Raw genomic sequence first — 18,189 nt, 5'->3', positions numbered from 1 at the left:
CTACACAGGGCAGGCCCACAGGCAGCTAGATGCCTCTGAGATGGACAATATTGCCTTGTGCCCAGATGGCAATTTTTTTTTTTGTTGTGTTACACCATCTTTCACGACTGCAGCTAATGCATGTTGACAAAGCATAAGGTTCTGTGTCTATTGCTTGTCTTTGTTATCCACTCATTGGCTCAACCTCAGACAGGCATAACTGCAGGATTACAGCTGCACTGTAACACTAATTCTTGTAGAATCTGCTTCTTGATCAGTAAAGTATATCATTAAATCCATGTACACATTTTCCAGAATAACTTTGACTTCATTTTTCTTCAAAATATATTCTATTTTCTTGTGCAAAATGTACAATAAAAAGTGCAATTATCATTAAACAAACAAAATCAGCAGCATATTAAGTAGATCAACTCTCTTTAGAAAAATAATCTTTAGAAAAGTTTGTCATTATGTTAAACAATTGTATGTGAGATACTGTAATGAAAATGTAAAAGCTCATCTATGTAAAAAAATCCTGCAGTGTTTAGATTTTCTCAAAACCTGTTAGGTAGTCAAATAGTTCCCTCAGCACTTGTCAAGAAAACAAATATTATATTTTGCAATTGTAATTTTTATAATAAGAATGAAAATAAAAATGAGAAAAGCATATTGACATCTTTGCAATGAATAAGATCCTGTTCTCTCTCTTTTTCCTGGCAATTTGAGAAATTACAATATTTAACTTAGAGGCTTGGAAGAAAATTGCTTCTTGCAAGTTCAAAGAATTAACAAGATTCCAACTGTTGCAGTTTCAATGGTGTTTCTTTAGTTCTACACATCTAAGAGAATAGAGCAAGGGAAAGTTCCTGGATTTCCTTTTATATATTAAGTTTTCAGATCAAAGTATGAGCTTAGATACTTTCCAGTATAAGGGGGAAAAAAGAAAAAGAGGAGAAATAAAATTTTTAAAATATCAATTCTTCACAAGAACAAATATTACTGGCAATACTATTAATCACACCTTATTTGACTCACTCATGTCTAATTCAAGCTGAGGAGAATGGGATACATCTCAACAGCCCTATTTGGGAACACTGTTGCTGTCAAGGTTGATGCCATCAGAATGTTTTCTTTACTGAACGGAAATTAACATTTATTTTCTTTTTCAAATGGCATTTAGTGCTGACGAATGGAGCCTACATATCATTCTGGAGATGAAAGGTTTGATTTAAAGCCTGTGCAGGGTATTTTTATCAGGCTTGGTGTGCTTTGCTTGGATCAGGCCCCAGGTCTTTCAGTTACCTCTGGTCAAAGAGAATATGACAGGGGGTTTTCCCTACAGACACTCCTCCTAGGGACAGGAAGCTGTGTTTTGCCTTTGGGCTGACCTTGACAATTGATATACTCTTTTCAGGGCAAAGCACAAATGCACAGGACATTTAATACTCCTTGGAAGCCCCCAGTTCCAAGCTGAATAATACATCTCAAATGTGTGCATTCAAAAGAGTTGTTCACATCTCCCTTATTCTGAGCAGAGTTTTTTTCAGAACAAGGCAAAATATATTAGCTGGTTAACTTGAGGTAGCCTTAAACAAGAACAGGAAAATAAAGTCTACCTATATGTATATTTTTGACCCTTTTGTTGGTGCATCTCTCACCTCCCAACATATTCCACATTTCTCATTACCCAAAACAGAAATGTTTAACGTCAGCTTTTGTTACTTTCATTCTCATTATTGTCCAGTAGTACAAAAGAAAAAATCTTTTCTTCTTAGTATCTTTTGTATCTCCGAGAAAATTCATGTCAGACATAGAAAATACCTGTATCTGTACCAAACAAGTCATATAAACTTCCTCTGTCCCAAAACATCATAAAAGCTTCATATCCACTGGATAAAAGCACAGTTAAGGATATTGAATATAGTTTCAAGCAATCAACAGAGAAATTTGTAACCTGGGCTATAGGGTCTGATAGTCTCTAAACTGAAGGTTTACACCTCAGTTTCTAAATGGGTAAGATGAGGGGCAGGAAGGCATCCAGGGTTAAGTTATTGGCAAATCTGTTGCAGTGTTCCAGAGACACTAACATCACAGAGTGGTTGATCCAGCAGGCACTTCATTGCTGGGAATGCAGTGCAGCACCATGGAGTCTTTTCCCACCACATTTATTGATGCAATGCAAGAGGGAGAAAAATTACCTTGTAGTGACAGCATTGGGTGTTCTTTTAGCCTGAAATATCATGAAATACAGTGGCAGTTGGATATGCCACAGAAAAAGCATCATCTGAGCCAGAGCAGGTACACCTAGAGCTTTGTTAAACAATTTAGTTTCTTTTTGGACTGATGAGCTTTCTGCTATATACCAACCTAAAATGATAAAATATTACTATTTAAAATAGAAGCAGTAATAGCATATGCCATGCACAACAGAAATTTCAGGACTCACACATTTATTACCATGAATAAGAAAAAGAGTATGTCACCTGGGATTTTCCATTATTGTATTTTACATCTAAAATAGCTCTGAAAATGTCATCTGCACATAACAACACATAAATAAAATAAAATTTAAGATGTTAGCAGCTACCTCCTCACCAAAAAAGTAATTCTAATTATTTTTACATTGTTTGAATAGGACTTTGATCAACCTGGTCTGGTGGAAGATGTCCCTGGACATGACAGAGGGGCCAGAACTAGATGATCTTTATGGTCCCTTGTCACTGCAGGCCCCCAGTCGGGTAATAAGTAGCATTGCCTCCATGACTGCAGAAGGTTGATTAATTGCTTTATCATCTTATACTATACTATACTATACTATACTATACTATACTATACTATACTATACTATACTATACTATACTATACTATACTATGCTATTAAGAAACTTAGTAACTCTTACAGCCTGTCCAATACAGCTTTGACTTAATTGGTCAATCTACCTAAACACCATCCAATGTCTAATTAAGAAATCACCCTTTGGTAAACAAATCTCCTTGACACATTCCACATGTGCACAACAGCAGGTGTAAGTGGAGATAAGAATTGTTTCTCATTCTTTCCTCTGATCTTCTCACAGCCTTCCCTGGGAAAATGCATGGGAAAGTCTGTGCCTGCTCTCTGTGGTTAGAATCCCAGTCCCTTTCAACAAAATGCATTCTGTGATTCTATGATAATGTTACAGACCACATTTATTATGGTTCTCCTTCATTTACAAGAAAATGCTTGTTTTATGATTTATTTCACTTTGCTTTTTCTTAAACTCTGGGCAACTTTTGGCAAACACCGTAATTATCAGTTTAACAAAAATGTTTAACAAAATTTTTTTCTGACAATTTAGATCATTCTGAATATCTCATCTGTTTTTCCTCATGTACAGCCAAGGTAGTCACCCCATGGAATATTTAGCCACATGCCATGGCTCCTGTTTTTTGAGTCCTCTCTGCTATCCATGACCACTACTGAGAAAAGAAATAAGAAGAGAAGAGAAAAACATAGCAATGAATATATGACTTCCTTCTTGAGGGAGTGTCATGGTTTAGAAACTGTTTCCCCAGTATTAATCCCACTACACTCTTTTCAGTGGGAGTTATATTGGGGAAACCATTCCTAAACCACAAGCCACTCCCCTGCCCTCTCTGATGAGAGACAAAAGGCAGAGGTCATGGGTTGAGATAAGAACAATTTACTGGAAACAGCAAGAAGATAGGAAAATGAGCAGTAACAGCAAAAATGCCAATAGCAAAACCGTACAAAAATAGGATGATTTACATGGAAAATGCTCACTAAGCCCAGGACAATGAAAAACAACAATGGACAGACTCTCAGTCTGCCACACTTTCCCACAACAGGAAAATAATGTCTTTTTTTCCAGGAGGTGAGAGAGGGCATTGCATCTCTGGCAATGAGGTAAAATTGGGGTCTTGGCCACACCAACATGGCTCCAGGCTCCGCCCCTGCATGGTTACCGCAAAAAAATAACCCTTTTCTTGGCCAATATATACATATGGACAGCCAATGACAGCTTTAGAGGTTCAGCTAATTTTTCAACAGTGGAGGGAAATTAAGGCAATGGAAGAAGAGGTACATCAAACTGCTGGGGCATTCAGTGAAGTTTGACAAGCAGAGCCGACAAAAAAAAACCCGGCCTTAGTTTGTGAGCTTATTGCTATTCACTCAACAGGGGCACTCGTTGCAGCAGTCAGAGCCCTGTGAACAATGTGGTACATTAGAGCTAAATTATGCACCAACACCCTGATTTATGGCTAAGAACTGTACTAAATTAAGTAGAAATTCTAAATTAAGGAGAAAATCGGAAATTAAAAGGCAAGGCTAATTTATTAGGAAATCATTTGCTAACCACCAGTATTATGGAAATAGATCTAAAAATAAAGCCCCAATGGAAAAATATATAACTAATGTGCAGGATTTTTGAAATGCAAGAACTCTTGGAAAGTTTAAGGACTCCCTAAGGCAGATGTGCTTCCCCACCCCCAAATACTGGATAATAACTTAAACTTTTACAACTAAGATTTTAACAGAGCTGAATGTTAAGATCTTTGGAAACTAATGCAAAATCCTAATAAATCTTGGAATACTGAGGAAATTCCAGAGTAGTTGAAGTAAGCTAATTTTCTTCCAGTATTTTAAAAGGCTACATAGTGACTCAAGTAATTATAATCCTGTCATCATAGCATCATTTATAGGCAGAAGGATGGAACAATTGGTATGAAGTTTAATTAATTTAAAACTAAAGTAGGATAATAATTTAATTTATATCAATCAGATCTTGTCAAAATAACATAATATAGGGGGTTTTTTTTAGATTTCTAAAGAGACTGATAAAAGCACTAGTTTTAATTTAATATGCTGCAGTAACTGTGTAATTTTACTTGGTACCCAAAATTAATATAATATAAAAGTAATGGAGCATAGATTAAATAGTAAATTAAATAAAATGAGGCCAGCACATCTCTAAAAATAAATGTAAAGGATAGAAAGTTTATAACTTTTATAGAAAGATTGTTTCTCAATTATATTTTTTTTTCTTTTTTAACCATCTGAGAGAAACTATACAATTGTTTGTGGTCAAGATAGCAAACAGTAATATTTATGATTGTGAATAATAAAGCCAGGCCACTGATATTGAACAACAGAGATTTTGTAATAAATTTCTTATTAAGCATATGTATCAATAAAAAAGAGCAGGGTCATATAATTAGGAATAAGATTTCTAGCCTACTTAAAGTTTTCTGAGAAATTTCAGTGCCTCTCATCAGTAGACAAAATTTAAGGGTAAAATATAAATTACTAATTCAGCACCTGAACATATAATCAGAATCATAAACCAGAGAAATTAAGTTATACAATTTCCATTTCTGACATCATGTCTTGTCTTTTGGTTACCTTCAGATTTGATGTTAGTAACTAAAGATGTGTGTTCATAAACTGGAGTTTTAGAGAAAAATCATAGAAAAGCCAGAATACCTGGAAATGAGTAATGATTATTTCATTTTTCAAATACTAATTTAGCAACTGGTTTTATTATTGTCTATATATGTATGCACAGATGGAGGCCAGGAAATCTCTGTCTACTTCTTTTCCTGCTTACCATACCTGTTATATAAACATATACTTTTTTTTCTAAAATAGTAAGAACTTTATGAGTGTTTGAAGAATGGCATAAAAAGATGAATATTTTCATGAATTATTTATTTTTTATTCAGACTATTTTTAATAAAATATATGAAGTATTTCAGAGATTAATTTAGGAAACTTCAGTGATCTGGTTGATATTGATGAAATCATGTTCAAGGAGCTTAATGTTTCACCATTAAAAATCTATTAAATTGAATTAAATCTTATAAAATCTGATGAAGATGGCTTTGTATTGATCTTTCATTGTCTTGCACTTTCCACATGGCTTGTGTGATTTAGTAGGCTTCTTATGCATAAGAAGTTTTAACATATGAAAAAACTTAACTAGACCTGAGATTCTTTCTTATAGTAAATAGCATTTTCTAAGAGCAAGCCCATTTTTCTAGAGAGAAATGGGGATATGATTTAACCATCTGGAAAAAGTACATTGCACTCGTATGATCTATATAGCCTTTCTTCTGTTTTATGTGGCCAGTTCTGGGGGTATTTAGCTTTCATTTTTGTAATGGGAATTCTTAATAAACTTTCCATTTGCAAGGAGTAGTTATACTTTTCCAGTCCAGCTATTCTAATTTTGCTCTCTTTTTTTTCTTTTTTTTTTTTTTCCTGAGACTTTCTCTTGTATTTAGAATTGCTCAAAACATAGTGAAGACAACAAGCGCTCAGAAATGGAAAGCTGCAATACACAGAAAACAAGATCACAGCTATTAGATTGTGACATCAATCACATCTGCTAGTCTAGATAAAGGTGGCCAATAACAAGCGAAATGCATGCTCCATAACACAATTCATTAAAATTACAGCAAATTACATGACATAATCATGCGTAACATAACCTATAAACAAAATCATGGTGCAGTTGTGTGCAACTCTGGAAATACCATCCAGCCAATCAACACATACAGGTTGGATAGTCAGAGTAAAGGTAGTGTCACTGAATATGGTCACAGATTCGAGGATCTCTCACTTATTGCATGGCCTGATGTCTCCATGCTTGTTCACTTTCTTTAGAGGAAAACTCTGAGAGTATCTTTGGGACAGACATACAAGCCCAAAGACTCTTGCACTGAGCAGAGATTCTGTTACCTTCAGAAGGAAAGCTGTAGGGGAGCAGCAGACTGCAAAACAGGATGCTTTCAGAAAGGAGTTATCATATAAAGGACCTTCTTACAAGTGGATAACAACATCTTTCTTCTACAGGGGTATATCATGGAGGTATAGAGATGGCTGTATTGGCAGGCAGGCTGAATCTTAAAGAAAAGATAGTTTGGGTATTCTTCCGGACCAAAAAAAAAAAAAACTGTATATGGGGCAGAAGAAGTGTGCTAATGGGATTGAGAAAAAAGGAAGTGCATGAAAAAACATACTGAGGAAATGTGCTATATAGGTCACCTACAATAATCTGCAGAGAAGTCCTGAATAATTTAAGGGCAGAGTTTCTAAACCAGAGGCATACTTGAACATATTTGTAGAGCTACTCACGTTTTGTAGAGATAACAAAACCAGGTAGATCAAGGTGATATGTAAACTGTGTTCATTTTCTTTCATTTCCATTTTATCTGTACTTTCATTTGACTGGAGTAGCTCATTCCCCCACAGTGAAAAAGTAACCATACTGTAGCGTTTATGGTACCCACAAAGTCAGGTTAGACAAAAAGTGACCCCTTAGAAGATGACCTTTCTTGGGCTAATATGTCAAAAAAGAAAACTGTATACACTAGAAATAGAATAACTAGAAACAGATTTGTCATTTTGATGTATTTCTTAGAAATAAGAATCACAAAGTTCACTAAGAATTGATAAAAATTGCTAGCAGTCCAGCAAATTATTTATTCATAAGTATTTGTTTTGGAAACAGGAAAGCTGTTTCTCAGCTTGCAAAATATGATCTATGAAATCACAAAGGGAAATACAACTTTAAGTTTTTGGGTCTGCAGTTTAACACATTACAAGAGTGGAAATGAATCTTAGGTTGGCAGCACTGCAAATCAGAGTGAAAGTGATATGCTGGATGGGTTTTTATTTTCTGAGGAATAAATCCATATTGGTTCATAGATCTGCAAATACAAATCTGTTCTTCAGGAACAGATCTGTTCCTTTTTAAAGAGCAAGTAACAAAAATACCCTATGCATTAGCAAAGCACTTTAAACTCCAGCACCTAAGTCATCTAAGAAGTTATCAAAATGCCTTTAGTGTTTTCTAGTAGTGAATGGAGAGCTCATTTGAGCAGTGATTCAGCTTTGAACAAGGGGTCAAGCTCAGCCACAAGATGTGAAATCAATTTGTAATAAATTTCCTAGAGAAATGGGCAATTTACTAAAGGGCACAAAACACCAACCTGTTAAGAAAAGCATTTTAAATATCCAGGGGAGGATCAATCCTACCCATTCTGTGGGAGATGACATGTAGTACAAGGACACTAGAAAAAAGAAGAAGAGCAGGTAGCCAATATTTTGAAGTAGTTTGGCTGTTCTGAGTGTAAGGGATGAGGATGTAAAGCTGGAAAAAATGGACAAGATTGTGCATTTTCCAAGGTATCTGGCATGGTATGTCTTTTTCCTCTGTGAAGGCTGGCTGCCAGTCTGGTCTACAGGTGGTCAATTAAATTAGAGGACAGACTATTTAACAACACTGTTACTGCTTACATGCTCCTTCCCTACATTTCCTCATGTAGGGACCACATAATCCATGACTTGCAGTAGTGGAATTTTTAACTGTCTAAATACATTACTGCATAAGACGTCCCCTTCTGTGTCTTCATGAGAGGACCTTAAAACACAGGATGTCGTTACTGACTCAAAAGGGCTTAATTTATGGTCACCAGTCATCTGCCTCTACAAAATGCAAGGAAAAAGTTTCTGAGAGAGTATGAAGCAATGCTGCTACAGAAACAAAAGGATTGTATATTTGTTTACAGTCCTTTACAAAGCTCCATATTAAACGGAACGTTCCAGACAAATCAAGATGAGGTTGAGATAAAAATCAGTTCCAATGTTTTCAGCAGGTCTGTTTAACACTTTAGTTATTTTCATTATGCAATTTCTAATTTAAGATTAAGTGCTGTGTAGTCTGATGTGTATTTATTAGAAACAAGATTGCCTCTCAAATAGACCTTACAAAATTAACTATACAAACCAATATAAATGCAACATCCTTGAAAGTCAATGTTCTATGTAGGAGTATTCTGTATTTCCTCTTCTGGAAAATGGCCATGCTCTTATTACATCATTCACAAACGTTTTGGTTTATACCTTGATTACCATTACACTTATTTTTCCTTTAAATGTGGGCTATATTTATTTATAGAATGAGAAGGTTTTAATTTTAAATTGTTTGCTGAATTCTGAGGTTGAATGCAACAGGCTATCCACTTGTACATCTCTCACCTTTCTTCCTACAAAATTCTATTTCAGAAAAAAAGACATAGCAAATTACATCTCTTTATTATTTGTTTCAAGAATTGTAATTGTAATTCAGGAAGGTTTTTAATATTCCCCCTAATAATAATGAAGAGTATTACTGTTTAATCATTGCTTGATGAATTACAATCAGCATGTCTAGAAAAAGTTCATGTTTATCTCCTAGTAAACTAGCAAGAAACAATTATTCAGCTTGTCCATTTTTAATATTTATTTATTTATTTATTTATTTAACAAGGAATGCTTTGAGAACTCAGAAGCTCACAAAAAACATCCTCAGATGACAAACAGATCAATAGTGCTACACCCTAAATTGCTTGGAGGTATCAGGGAGACAAAAGAAATTAAGTAATGAGTTAATTAATAGAAATTTTTACTGGTTTGACTGCATTTGATTCTCTTATCCTGTGTAGAGAAGATTTAAAGAATTCCCTTCTACATACATAGAATATAAATATTTTCATATTTCTTGTACTCATGTATTAAATTTATTTTCACTGATCCCCTTACACTTTCTTGTAGAGGCATAGGGCAAGACCTAGCATAAATTCCAGTTATATTTTATTGATTCCATTCCACACAACAGCTTTGCACAGAGAAATAGAGTGAGTCCAATCTAATATAATGTAATAGAAAGTTTATTTCTAAAGTCAAATGGCTTCTTTTACCAGTTATGACAAAGAATCAGAAATAAAATCTCTAGCAGTTGCTAATATACTGATATTTTACTAACTGCCCTATTTTGTAAATCTTGGATCATTTACTTCTTATTTAACTTCATTAATTATACAGTGCTGAGAAAAAAATCAAAATACATTTGTAGATGTCTATAGCTAAGACTTTGCACTTGATTTTTTAAGGTCTTTTTAAATCTGTTGGAAATTTTTAAAATTTTTCATTTCTTTTGTGGCATTTTTGGGGAATATGTAATAGATGAGTAGACCAAAATTAAAAAAAAAAAAAGAGTCAAGAAGCACGACTGTAGTTTATGTCTGAAGTTTGGTCCAAGAGTACTTGACAAGATTTTGTCTCCTGAGAAATGTCCTTCTATGTATTTCAGCAGAGATATTATAAAGAGAACACAGTGAGAAGCAGCAGAAGGTATGCCCTTGCTATAGCACTAGGACATACATAAAACTGATACAATCATCGATTTGCTGATAATCCCCTCTTTCTCATTCATTTAGTTGATAAACTTCTCTATATCCATGCTCTGCTGGTGTATTGTTTAACAGCTAGCATGTATTGACTCTATGTTAATCTGTGTTTTGAAATATAGTGTGTGAATAGCTTGCATAAATCGCAGAATGATTGAAGGTTGAGGTTTTTTGGTCCAAGTCTCCCTGCCCAGGGATGGTCAGTTTGGCAAGGTTATACAAGAATATGTTCTGTAAGTTTAAACTTCAGTATTGAGTATCAACATGATTGGTAACTCCTGATGTCTCTGGAGAACCTGCTCCAGCTCTTGATCACACTCACAGTAAAGAAGTGAGTTTTTGTGTTCCAGTGACATTTCCTGTTTGGTTTTTGTTGCTGTTGTTATTTGTGCCCAATGCCCAATCCTGTCAGTGGCAAGAAGCCACTGGCTTCTACCAAGAAGTGTCTGGCTCCCTCTTCATTCCCTTCCATCAGGGATTTATCTATTTTCCCCCAAGCCTTTTCTTCTCCAGGCTGAACAGTCCCGGCTTCCTCAGCCTCTCTTCATGTGAAAGATGTTCCAGGACTTTAAGAAGAGGTGAGGGAGAAAGATGACATCTCAATATTAGTAGTAGAAGAGATGGATGCTGTATTTGTTTATTTGTTTTAAAAGATTGATTGAAAAGTCTTTTTCTTTCCAGTACTATGGATTGGAGAAGCCAAATAAAGCTCAAATTTGCTGTTTGTGCCTGCTGCTCTACTTTTTGTATTCTAACCAACATTTTTCCACTGCCCATATTTATGTTCCTAGTAAGTGATTAAATGTTTTCAATAAAATATAAAGAGTGTATTTGTGTGTGCATTTTTTTTAGTAGATCTCAACCACTTTAGCTGCATTTTTGGCAAACTTCATTCACTTCATCTTCTTGGCATTTCATTATATTTTGTGTGATCACAAAATCAACTCTCCGGCAACAAAGCAAAACACGACTCTCTGAAATAAATGTTGTCATTAACAAGCCATGCCAGGCGCAGTGACAGATTTGCAGCTGTAATGAATAACATTTCCCGCAAAGTTCTCCTGTCTGACAGAAAAGCTGTGACATTACTGCAGGCAACAGTGTTGGAAACTAAAAGATTGATTGATGCAAGTAGATAATTGAAACCTCAGCACTGTCACATGGATGCCAACCTAACAACCAAGCTACCACTCTGTAATAGCATTTATCATACAACAGTCTCTCCATGAGTAACACACATACAGAGAAAACATGGAATATTTCTTCATGACCATGACTTACTGTTAATTTATCCTAACTAACTGATTAATTAAATCTTTATCTCTAAAATAAAAATTGGTTCAGTTATTTCTGGTATCTCAAGTTCCCGAATTCAGTTCAGAGCTGTTGTCAAAAGCCAAGAATACTTGTAGGAATGAGGCGAGCAACACTCCACCTTTGAGGTGGTAAGCGATAACATCATTATCACGTCTGAGTTCCTGAGTTAGATGCAATAATCCATATTTACTCTTGCCTAGATAAGTCAGTGACTGTCAAAGGTTCTGTGATTCAGGAGTTATGACTAATTGGTCCTTATACAAAAATGTTTCATGCAAGTAGATGGTTTTATGATTTGTTTGAATGGATTTCAGAACACCCTCAAATTTTGTACCATAACCATAATTAATTTAGATTCCAAAATCATATTTGAACATATCTGTAAGGATACTTAGGATAGTTTGCATTTTTTTTCATAATCTCATTGAAACCTCACAACAGACATTTGCTCATTTAAGATAATTTTTCCTTTTTCACAGCTAAAGAATGTTTTTATTACATGGCTTTCTCTCAAGAAAACTTACAAAACAAATAATATCTAACATATACCATCCTTGGAATAACAGGTGTACAATTGATCTATGTGAAGCCATTGGATCTAGTAGAATCACACTGATTTGCAAAATTAAACAGTAATTTACAAGTCCACCTACACTTAACAAGTAATTGATGAAAAATACAAGGGCGTTTAGAAGAAGACCACTGAGTATGTGGCATTGGCAAATGATCACATAGCAACAGATCTGATGTGGCAAATGTCACTGATAGAACTACCAGGTAAAGAGGACAGAAACTATACCTGTAAATCAGAAATAAATTAAAAAGAAACAGCATTACTTTTTTTTTCTTTTTTTTTTTTTTTTTTTACACTTTCACAGCAAATATTTTAATTAATACTAAGGGAAAAAAAACCTAAAAATGTCAACCTGTTATTGTTTTATATCAAAAAAAGATATGTAATTCCCCTAATAAAATATGACATGAAATAATACTCCAGATAAGTCATATACTTTTTACCCTCCTACTGATGTTAAATATGATATATTTTATCCTTTTCCATGATTCTATAAATTTTTTACCGCTATTCAACACACATGTCTGACACAAAGAGTCCATGAGATGGGTTAAATTGTCAGCCTCTGCTGAGAATCTGGCCTGTCTCTTTCTGTTTCTGTCTTTTACTGATTGTCTCTCTAGACCTATCTTTCCTCACATTCCCCTCAGGCTTCTTTCGATCTCCTTAAGATTTTTTTTCTTTCTCTTCCCTCCATGAGCTTTGTTTCAAGTGTTACAACAATCTGTTGACTGATTCCCACAGTTCTTAAACATTCATCATGTTCTAAGAAGGTTGACTTCACCAAGGGCAGCACAATTTTGCCTGTGGTTATTCACTTTTCCTTACATTTTGTTTCCATTTCATTTCATTGACTGGAAATTTGATTCCATTTTTTTTTCTGCTCTGGCCTGGCTTCCTTCATTCCTACAATACCTTGCTACTGTCTTTATCCTTTGTTGTTTTTCTGTCTCTCTTCTTTACTACTGACAAGTAACAGAAAAGTACTGAAATAGGAAGCAGTGTTATGTTTGGGTAGAACCTCTAAAAACTGAGACAAATACTGTCTGGGCTTAAGAAAGAATGAAAAGTCACAGAGAAATTTATTTCAATGGAATTTCTTACTTCCAAACTTTAAAAGCAGTAAAGCCATTAAAATGCTCAATGAAATGTTCAGTGTCCTTCGTTTTTCTTAAGGACTTTTTAATACTTATGCTTGTTTTGGTATCTTTGATTACAAGCAAGGAGTTACATGACTATTCTCTTTGACTGTTTAGATTTCTTTCCATTCAGTGTATTTTAGTTCATACTCAGCGAAAAACCTCTATAAATTTAATACAGATCTTAATATTAGGAAACTAAATTTAAAGATGTCAAATGATTAAAAGTAGAACACAGACAAACTTGCTTTTCGAATGAAGTATTCCTTTAGCTATTTTATAACCTGATCAATTTATCTGAAGATCCTATACGTCAGAAAACTGTCAGAAATTTGTTTAAGAGCAATGTATGTGAATTAATTCAGATTAAATCTAATAAATGGATCAGGGTGTAGTTGCAGGGCTCAGTCTCAGCTGGCTTTGATGCTTCCCTGGACACAGCTCCAGACGCCCTTGTCTGGCCCTATTCTGCAGCTGCAAATCTGCAGGTGGAGCAGGAGCCATCCTCCTGGGGCCACCAGCTCCCAGCCTTGACCATCGTGGGAGTCTCCATTTTCCAACCTGATAAGCACAGACCATCTTCTCCTTCACCGTGGTAGGGGGTTCAGACTCTTGACGCTGCAGGGTCTCAGAGGAGATCCATCTGCTCTTTCTCCTTATCTCTGATGTTGCACAGTGTGCTGACCTCCTCCCACAGTTTCTTTACCTGGTGGCAGAGATCCCTCACCACCAGTACTCAGTCGCACAAATCTGCTAGAAGGGTAAGTTAGACAGCAGCAGCTGAGGCAAACCAGGAAATGCTATATCTTTTTTTCAGGAGAGGTTAAAAAAACTTGCCTTGAACTCTCCTCTCCTCTATAAAGACTCATTAATTGGACTCACAGGATGTGCTGTGGAATATCCTGTCGCTGAGTGTACTTTAATTTCTCCATTTCTATGCAAAAAAAGTCTACAAATGGCAACAATACATGAAAGTAAGAGCATGATTAGTAGTTCATATTTTTAAATAGGAGATTGCAAATACAAGAATAGAATTCTACATGATTGCAGCGAGATAATATGCACGCTGTATTTATAAATAACAAATTGAATACAGAGTGGAACAGTCATGAGAAAAGTCCAATTCATGATGTGTTCCTATAAAAGACGCAAAGTATGAAAAGGTGAGAGTAGGAATCTCTTCTCTTTGCTTTCCTGCGAAGAGGCTGTCTTGACATCAGTCTTTGTATTTTCCTTTCACTTCAAGTGACTACCCAAATCTTCCACCATCTGCTCACGACCAGCCCTCAAACTGGCAAAAAGCAGACAGCTTTTCTAGAATTAAACTATAAAATTCCAAATGCCATATGAGACATAAAGCTCCTTTTTAGAAAAATGCAATGTTATATACCAAGCAAAGTGATACAATAAATAGATAAATAAATAAATAAATAAACTACTCTGCAAGAAAGTAACTCTTAATACCATTAAAGTAATGAGGCATAAGGTCAAAGGAAAGGAAACGAGAATTTAAATTAGTATTTTCACTGTGGTGATGGACCACTGCTGAGACCCCTAATCCATTCATGCTGACAGACCCATTATCTGCAATTATTCTTTATTCAAGTGTAAACCACCATTATGCATGGAGCTGTTGCTACTGCAATAAAAAATTTTAAAAGCCCTGTACTGTAAGTAGCAGCTGACTTCACCAAACTGCAGGGGCTTAATGTAAAAAAATATCCTTCCATTTTCAATCATAACTTGCGTCTTTTGAGTAAATGAAAATAAAATACTTAAAGTCTCTGCTTGAATCTCAAATTTGCATCAGGGCTTAGGGTCAAAGTTTATTTACCACTGTCATCTGTATCTCCATTCATGTATGCATTCATGTGTCTTCTGAAAAGCGTGGCCGCATATGAGGCTCATTTTTGAAAAGCTGTAAACAAAGATGGGTGTTGTGTTCTGTCGCAGACACAGTGCTTTTAAGAGTTTTCTTTAGAGAAGAGTTGGTCCTGTCAGCTTCCATCTTCCTCAAACAATTGCAGGTTGTTCCACAGAATGAAAGTAGCATTTCTTCAAATTTTCAGTAATCTTATTCCTTTCCAGTCTTGACCCTAAAAAGATTATCTAAAAATAGAGTGAAATCAAGAGGAATATCTTGCAAACCTAGGAAAGATTGAAGAAACTTGCTTTCAAAGAAATCATTGGCTCAAGTATCTAGAGCTATTGCCAAGAACTAGAAAATATATGAAATTAAAAATAAAAGGAAAAAAAAGAGACATTCTTGTTATTTAAAAAAAACCCCTATGCTATGCCATTTTTCACATCAAGATGTATTCCAATTTCTGGTCACACCATAAAAAACTATTTAGCTAGATTGGAAAAACTAATAAGCTAATGTTAGCTTTCTCATTTCTGACTTCATTCCTGTGAAACAACTAAAAGCAAGAAAATTAAGTACGTAGAGAATATAGGAGTGTAGAATTGTTACCAGGGCTAAATAGATAGAGACATAATTATTGAAAATTAATAGAAGGCATATTTGCTTGAAGGTGTAAAGTAGACATAGAGAGAGAAATGTAAACTATGTCAGAAAAAATTCTCATACATATCTGATACAGTTTTTGATCTTATGATGAGTATTCTGCCCTGTATTAAAATCTGTCACAGCATCATTATTACATTTCTAAATCTGAGCCCAAATCCTCTAATAACCTATTAGATATAGACTTCCTTCCTAATACCAGAGAGGTCCTGTCTGACCACAACTAAATCATATCATGGCCATTGTGCAAAAACATATTGCATCAAAACTAATATATGGGAAAAAGGATTATAAACAACCCTAGAAAAGTAATAAACTGAAGAAATAACACTCCTTTTTCAAAACTCTAGCTTTATGACAAAAAGTTCCTAGCTATACAATCTGAAGACATAACCTTTGTCTGATTTTTATCTCATTGAGTCTGCTTGAATGCTAAGGATGCCAAGAGTGAGACCATCTCCTAATCTTTGGTTTTTTTGCACAGTGGTAGCATCCACAACAAAGACCCATTTCAGTCACAGAAAGGCACCAAGGTATCTCTGTAAGAAAGACAGCAGTCACACATGTGCATACAGAGCTTATCCTTTGGGTAGATTTGGTGGAAAAATAATGTGGGCATCATGTAAACGATGTCTCTAAAGATCTTGACTTACACATGTTGAGAAGTCTGGTCTGAGCAGCTTAGTCATATGCAGGCACATTTTCACCTACTCAGCAGAAACCCCATCCAAGTGTGCAAGGCATTCAGTTCCCTCAGTCACATCCAAATACATTGGAGTCACTAAGGATTTTCAATGAAATAAATAAGAATAATTTAACAAGCAAAGCAACACACACTTTTCTAATTATATACTTAAAAAAAACCCCTGAGTTTTTGTAGAACTGCTTCTGAAATGCTCTGTTATGAACTGAAGCTAATCATGGAAGATTTCAATCTTGATTTAAATATCAGTTTAGCAGAGTTAAAGTAAAGTAAATATATGAGTTTGTGCTGTAAAGCATCAGGCAGCCTGAACACACTGAATCTACATTCCCTCTGACAAAAACATGCTGTCAAACTAAGAGACCAGAAGGACAAAACAGAAAGAATTAGGTATCTTCCTACTTTTATATTTCTCAGACTTTCTTTTCTTGAATATGTGTCCCTGAGAATGAGAGAGACATTTGGACTTTAATGTACATCTTAAAATTATTAATGTTACCTAGTTAAACTTCATCACACAAGGGTAATGGACAGTGGAAATAGGCAGGCTATTCTTATGGCATTCAGTATGATGGCTTTAAAATATCTACAAACACTATGTTAAGCATGATTTCTGTTTAATTGTTGTAGGTCTGAATCTATCACACCCATCTCCCAAGCACCTGTGCTGCTGAGCAAATTGCTTATAGTCTTCTCAGTGAAAAAAAAAAAAAGAAAAGCCATTGCTATAGTAGCCACACTGACATGAGATATAATTTTAAAGGGAAATAGCTTGTATAGGAGGTGCAGTTTGAATTCTTCAGCTTAATTTTTTTCTTACTTTTTCAGGTGATAAAAGCATTTCTCTGTGTGTTAAATGTAAACCATTCAATAAAGGAATATGAAATTCAATTCCTTTGGGTATAATATGATATGATTTCACAATTCTTTAAGCAATGTGTAAAAGGTCAAACAAGCATGAAAATCGTAAAGGTAAAATATCAGAAACAGGAATAATAGCCAAATGTAAAAACAGTAAAAAAAAGATAAAAGATGGGTAATTTATAAAATAGATGAGAAATCCCTTAGAATTACTGAGTAATTTATACATGCAGTTCTGTGAAAAGCCAGAATAATCATTCTGTGAACTTAAAAAATTCTTAGGATACTTGCATTCTGTGCCTTGCAACTTTCCCTTACTATATGGAAATGAGCAATACAGAAATATACTTTTACACTGAGGAGTTATACTGTGGAAATACAATATAACATTTCAGAAGATTCATTTCTTACAGGATTGTTTCTGGTAAAAGTGCTGCACTCTGTCACTTGTGGGATCCATGGTCGAGGTTTGGACCCTACAAGGTGTGGCTTCACCCAGGAAGTCCTGGTGATGATGGCTGGGAGACATTCCAGTGAGAACCTAATGAAATCATCAATGTAGTGTTTGTAACACACAGAATGCAGAATAAACAGAACAAAACTAAATTACAAGTTTGATGACAAATAATTATGTAGCTTTTCTATTTATTTTTCTTAGAGTCTTTTCTCTCTCCCATCATCTCTTTCATTCACTGTCATCACTTGGCTATTTCCCTATCAATCAAAACATCTGTATTGGCTTTGGTTTAGTGGTTTTCATTTTTTTTTCTTGTAGTTCGGTTTGGTCTTCCATCCCAAAAATCATCCCATAAATAATCATGTTAACCCATGTCATCTGCTGTTAGATTTGTCTCAA

Source organism: Vidua chalybeata, chromosome 3 (genome assembly GCF_026979565.1).
Source record: "Vidua chalybeata isolate OUT-0048 chromosome 3, bVidCha1 merged haplotype, whole genome shotgun sequence".
NCBI lineage: Eukaryota > Metazoa > Chordata > Aves > Passeriformes > Viduidae > Vidua > Vidua chalybeata.
The sequence above is the reverse complement of the archived record's forward strand: the minus strand, read 5'-3'. Positions refer to the sequence as shown.